The following is a 7122-nucleotide window of genomic DNA, read 5'->3' as shown; positions in this document are numbered from 1 at the left end:
TCTGCCAGTATTCATTATCTTTCCATAGTGATGAAATTTCCTCATTAGTTAATGGTACTACAGTTTCTGCTGGGTCCATTCCTGTCAACTGGCGAAGTCTTAATTTACCCTTTTGAATCAAATCAGAGATCTTTTCTATATAAGTCTTTAATTTCTTATTTAGTTTACGTGGTAGGAATATCCATTCCAATATAATATCTTCCCTCTGCATCAAAATACCTGTTGTGGAATGTCTGGAGAGGAATATGACAAGAATGCATTTAAGTTCTGAATCCACACGATCCACATGTGCTTCTCAAATTGTCTTTTCTACTAGAGCCAATTCCTTCTCAGCCTCGGCTGATAATTCTCTTGGACTATTTAATTCTTTGTCCCCTTCTAGAGTATTAGCCAAATTTTGTAGTCCATCTTTGGGTATTCCCATGATACCCAGTAAGTTGGAAATGCTTCCTAATAACTTTTGAAAATCATTAAGAGTCTTCAATCTATCTTTTATTAGTTGTACCTTTTGGGGTCTAATTTTTTTGTAGCTCTATCTTATATCCTAAGTAATTAATAGAATCTTCCTCTTTGTATTTTTTCAGGAGCAATTTGCAGTCCCCAGCAAGGCAAAACTTTATTTTACTGCTTCAAACATGCTTTCTAATGTATCTAACTTTGGATCAGCTAATAGGATATCATCCATATAGTGATAAATTATGGATTGTGAAAACTTTACACAAATTATCTCTAATGGTTTCTGCACAAAGTAGAGCTGTTTAACATTCCCTGTGGGAGGACCTTCCATTGATATCTCTTGACTGGCTGAGAATTATTATAATTAGGTACTGTGAAGGCAAATTTTTCTCTATCATTTTCTTGTCAGGGTATGGTAAAGAAACAGTCTTTTAAGTCAATAACTATTATAGGCCATTCTTTGGGTAGCAGAGAGGGCAAGGGCATCCTAGTCTGTAGGGAGCCCATTGGCTGGATTACTTTATTAATAGCTCTCAGATCTGTCAGCATTCTCCAATTACCAGATTTTTTTGTTTGTTTGTTTGTTTTTTGTTTTGTTTTGTTTTTTTGTTTTTCGAGACAGGGTTTCTCTGCGTAGCTTTGCGCCTTTCCTGAAGCTCACTTGGTAGCCCAGGCTGGCCTCGAACTCACAGAGATCCGCCTGGCTCTGCCTCCCGAGTGCTGGGATTAAAGGCGTGCGCCACCACCGCCCGGCAATTACCAGATTTTTTAAATAACAAATACAGGAGAATTCCAAGGGCTGGTAGATTCTTTAATGTGTCGAGCATTTAACTGCTCTTGAACCAGCTGTTCTAAAGCTTGTAGCTTCTCTTTTGTCAAAGGCCATTGTCCAACCCAGACAGATTTATTAGTTAGCCATTTTAAAGATAAGGCAGCTGGTACTTCGGAGAGTTCAACAACAGTCGTGCTCTGTTTGTGAACAGCCTGAATGGTTGGTGACTGATTTTTATAGCATGTTATAATATTATTCCTAGAAACATGCATTGATCTGCATTCCTTTTCTGAAAGTGTAGGAATTTTAATCTGGGTATTCCACTGTTGTAACAGATCTCGGCCCCAAAGATTTACTGCTACATTTGCTACATACGGCTTCAACCTTCCTCTCTGTCCTTCTGGCGCTATGCATTCAACCCATCTCGAACTCTGTTTTATCTGAGATAGGGTGCCAATCCCTAAAAGTTGGACATCTACCTCTTGAAGAGGCCAATTCGGATGCCATGATTTTTGTGTAATTATAGTCACATCTGCACCTGTGTCTACCAGGCCCTCCAGAACCAGGCCATTAATTCGAATTCTAAGCTTTGGTCTTTGCTAATTTATGGAAGTCTGCCAAAATATTTGTTTTATAGTGGTCTTTGTAAACTGTGATCCATCTATCAAAGCTGTTTTTTCATCCATTGCAGTATCGGTTTTTACATTAGGCATTGGTTTATTCAGTTGTCCAGGAGAGGAATTTCTTCCATAGTGGCTAGGAATGTTCATACTACGTTTGGTTTGGGGGCCTTCAAGAGGCCCCCCTGAGGTGTTTCCCACCAGTAAAGGGTTGCCTCATATATCTATTTTTGATCTGCACTCACTGGTCCAATGTCGGCCTTTGCCACATCTTCTACATAATCCAGGAGGTGGTTGGGGGCTCCTGTTTAGGCTATTCCTAGGAGTATTACTTTTAGGAGTACCCCATGTACAGTTTTTACTTATATGACCTGGTGTACCACATTTAAAACATTTGGTACTATGGGGCCTTCTTTCACCTCTGGGATTTGTCTCTCCTATCCAAGCCTCATTACTGTAGTTAAGAGACTGAACGCCATTAGTATATTGAATCCATTCTTCCAAAGGTGCTGATCTGATCTTTAATGGTATAAGTATTCTATTGCATTCTGCATTAGCATTGTCGAACGCCAAGGATTAGGTTAATACTTTTCTTAATTCTTTGTCTGACACAGCTCTTGTTATAGCTGTGTTCAGTCTTTGTAAAAAATCAGTGAAGGGTTTGTGCGGTCCCTGAAATATCTTTGTGTATACCTCAGTTGGTTTTCCAGGTTCTGGAATTTTTTCCCAAGCATTTAGAGCTGCTGTACGGCATAGGGATATTGTATGCTCATAAGTGGCTTGTACATTCCTGTCAGCGAAACATCCCTCACGAAGTATTTGATCTTGGGAGATCACAAAACCTCTGATTTTACCTTGTTGTTCTAAATTTTTTGCCTCTTCTCTCAACCACCTTTTCCACTGTAACTGCTGGCTATATTCTAGAACAGCTGAAATTAACTGATGCCAGTCATCTGGAATGATTCTATGTGAGGTAGACCACAAATTTAACATCTGTCTTACATATGTGGAGTGTATCCCATACATAACTACTGCTTCCTTTATATTTTTAAAGTCCCTTGTTGAAATTGGTTGTAATGTATATGTCATATATGGTTTGGGGTGTGTGTCATCTGCTGGCTTCTCATGGACAATAGCAGGATAAGCCATTGTATGAGAGCCATTTGGAGATGTTACAACCGCTATGGTCTTGACCTTCTGCTTATTAGTTCCCTTGTCATGTTTACTGAGAGTTTCTTCTAGGGCTTGCAAATGAGCACCTAGGGTCTGTTCTAGGGAGTGAACCTCCTCTCTTGCAAGGGACTCCAGATTTCTCATGGAATCATAGAAGTTTTTATGTTCCTCAGAAACACATGATTCCATGGACCTTATCCTATCAATTAATGATAATCTTTCTTCCTTATATACTGTCTGAGTAACCACAACTTCACTCTGGAGAGTTAGTGTTCTATCCATTAAATATTCATATTTATTATCAACAAAATCAATTTTGGGTACAAGCCTGTTTTGTAAATCCTGATTAGCAGATTCTAGAGAAAGAATATTTTTCTGTAAGCCTTCATTGCTATCTTTTAAAGCTTGTATCAGTCCCAATGATGACTCATCTTTATTCTTAAACCAGTTTTTGAACACTGTGTGAATTATTATGATGAATGCCAAAATGGTATAGCCCAGATATGCCTTCGGAATGTCGTATATTTCCAGGAAGATGTCATTCATCATACAGGCAAAAAGGTTTTTAAATTCTTGTGAGGTAATGTTGTCGGCCATATTACAAGAATTACTCAAAATTTGTTAGTCAATTTTAAGGTGTAAAATTATCAAGTACCTTTACTTGAAACAATATGCTTACCTTTCGTGGTTTTGGGGGCATGTAGTAGCACTTTTCAGCCATCAGGTGGCATTGGTACAGCTCCAAAACAGGGCCTGCTGGTGATCTTTCAGAGCTAGCACTCCCCTGCCTCTTTCGCTGGTCTGGGGCTAAGCTTGGGAATTGAGATCGGACTAGCTGCTCCCTTTTTCGGGTATGGAACCGTGTAGGTGTTCCCTGGTTATATGGAACTTTGCAGGCAGGTTTAGGTACCCACCAGCTAGGGAGGAGAGGGCAGGAGCCGCCCAGTCCTTTGGAGTTTGCCCCCTGTGAGCGCCAGATATTGGAGAAATTATTTTGGCCACTCCACGTAGTTAAAAGGATATTTATTTAATGGCGTAACTCACAAATTAAGTGAAAGGTAGGTCGCAGGGTCTGGGGAAGGTGTATCGCAGTCCAGCGGTGTTCTCCGGAGCTCTGCACAATCCACCTTCACCGTTCAGTGGCCCGGCACAGAGTGAGTGCTGGCCCATCCAGCTCTCAGGTCTCCAGGCTCCTCCCTTGGCCCCGTCTCGTAGGTGTGACAGTTGCCAGAGTCTCAATGAGGGTTGGAACTTCCAGATCCAAGCTGGAATGGCTACCCACTACAGTCATTTTTATAATTAATTTGTAATTTTAATATATTATTATTAAAGAGACTACGCATATCAATAAAAAAATCAGTGAAAATTCATGTTTTTCTATTGATTCACAAAAGAGAAGCTTGATACCAAGGGAGCCAGTGTAAAATTATAATTTATTATCAATATATCAAGGAAACTGAGCAAGGCTAATGCCAACAGACATGTAAAACTCAATTAAACATGTCTGCTTCTACGAGTTACGAAGAAGATAACTTCTCCCTGGTATGAAGGAGCAGTTACCAGTGAGGAAAAATCCTCAGGCTCCCATGCTTCTGAGGCTCCTGCAACATTCCTTCCTTTGAGGAAGCTGTTTGTCGTCAATGAAGATCATTAGGACAATTTCTCTCCCACACGTTCAGGCTATGTACAAGTTTGCTTCAGTCATACAATACTCGTTTCCTTTCCTTTACCCCAACTCAAGGCACATGGGCTTCTTCTGAAGTCATAAACCTGGATCAAGAAAACCATGATACCCAGGTTGTTGCTATTGCTGTGTGAGTGCTGGTCAGGTTTCCATCACCATGACAAAATACCTCTTATAATCAGCTTTTAAGGAGGATAGGTTTCTGTGGGGTCATAATTTCAGAAGCCTGTAGTCACTTGGCTTTGTTGATTTTCGGCTAGGGTAAAGTAGTAAATCCTGCAGGAGCATGTGTTAGATTAAAGCTCATCATTTGTTGTCAGTGGGGAGCAAACGGGACTGGAAGGGGATAGAGGCCCAATATTTCTCTCAAGGACATACCTCCAAGGATCTGCACATCCACAAAACCATGCCAGTCTAACGCAGTTTACAAACAGCATGACAACAAATCCTTCAGAGTTTAGCACCTTCAATGGCAATGGAGGGTATGAAGTCCTAGCTGGTGGAAAGTGGTGAAGAACTTTCACACAGCCAGAAACAGAGAGCATGCCAGTTAGCCAGGAAGAAGTTCCTGACTATCTAAGGCTCCTAAGAAATTATCTTCCCATAGATTTGTAAGGAGCCCACAGATCTTCATTACTTAGACTGTTGTTAGTCACAACTGAAAGGAAAGCTGAGTGGAATGGTATTATTATAAGCACAGGTCTGTCATGAACATTTCTCACGATACAGCATGGTGAAGCCAGAGGAGCTGGACACTTATGGCCTTGCCCTCAAGATTTGTGTGTTAGTTGCTATTGACTTGCTATGAGCAAATACCTAACAGTAACATCTCAGAGGAGGAAATACTGGATCAGCGTTTCAAGGAGCTTTGGTCTATCACAGGGAGAAAGGCATGGCAGAGTTCATAGAAGCCGGGGCATGCATGGGCTAGAGGCTCCTCACATCACAGTGTATCCGAAATCAGCGGATGGTTATCACCTTCAAAGTCCCACCATATTTATGGGGTTTGAATGAGAAATGTTCTTCAAAGCCTCATGCCTTTGTACACTTGATCCCTGGTTGATGTTTCTGGTTATGGGAGGTTATGGGAGTTTATGAAACTTTTAGGATAGGAGGCTTGCTGGAGGAAAAACATCACAGTTGATGGGCTTTGGGGATTTTCCATTATTCCTAATAATTACACCCTAGATGCAATGAAGTCCCAGACCCTGAAACCTACCTATTGCTTCACTTGTAAGTTACGCCACTAAATAAACCTCCCTTTTAACTACATGGAGTGGCCTTAATAATTTCACCAATAGGTGGGAAAACTGAAATGTGAATACATGGTGAGAAATCATGCCTCTGCTCCCCTCTAGCCTTTTTGAGACAGAGTCCTGCTGTGTAGCCCATTCTGGCCTTGAAACTTACCACAATCCCTCTGCCTCATCCTCTTCAGTGCTGTATTTCTAGACATATGCTGCCATGCCCAGCTGTTGATGCTGTTTTAACAATACCACGTAGATGGTACAATTTAAATGTCGTTGTGGCAGTGAGACCTTCCTATTACTGTAACTACTACATACATAGACAGTTGAAGCAATGACTGAAGCCCACCTACCTGTGTCAGGCTGTCGCAGGGTTCCTCAATACAGTAGCAGCCCCACGACCTCTGCCCCTCTAGCTTGTCTCATCAGTGGACAAGCATGCACATTTCTACTTCTAATACATACTTACCACACAAAACCATGGTGAAACAGGGTTCTTAAAAGCAAGAAGATACACACACACACAGAGGCATGTACACACATATGTACTCACATACACATACTAAAATAGAACCTTTCAAATATACATTATTATATCACCACATTGCACTTTAAATATTTGGTTTGGCTTTTTCTCATGGGTGACAGTGCATAAGACTTTTCTTTAAGTGGGCACTATGAAATTTTTGCTTTTTATTTATATTTCTCATGAACGGCATAGGACAGCAGATGAAGATAGCTAAGGACAGAACAATTCTCACAAACGGGTTTGTAGCTTATTGTAAAAACAACATGCAAATTTAGTGTAATTGTATGTAAAATTTATTGTATACAGCTCAATTGGTATATTCAAAACATTTTAATAAGATTTTTAAGTTAAAAATACTAATAAGTAAAAGCATCACAAACCAAAATTAACCAGTTAGAGCTGGCATTTGAAATGGAAGAAGCAAAGCTTTGCATTGCGTTTTACACTTTCAGTATCCAATATATTTTATGCATTTATCCATCACAAAAATCCAAAATTCCATGACAGAATTAGAACTAGAAAAACAATGAGCTTTATAATCTCTTTCATAACTCGTGTCTTTCCCTACATCCACTCTTTCCTTACATTACTTGTTCTCTTTTCTTCATAGTATACTGTACCCACATACACATTTTTTTACA

Source organism: Peromyscus maniculatus, chromosome 6 (assembly GCF_049852395.1).
Source record: "Peromyscus maniculatus bairdii isolate BWxNUB_F1_BW_parent chromosome 6, HU_Pman_BW_mat_3.1, whole genome shotgun sequence".
Taxonomy (NCBI): Eukaryota; Metazoa; Chordata; class Mammalia; order Rodentia; family Cricetidae; genus Peromyscus; species Peromyscus maniculatus.
Note: the sequence above shows the minus strand (reverse complement) of the source record.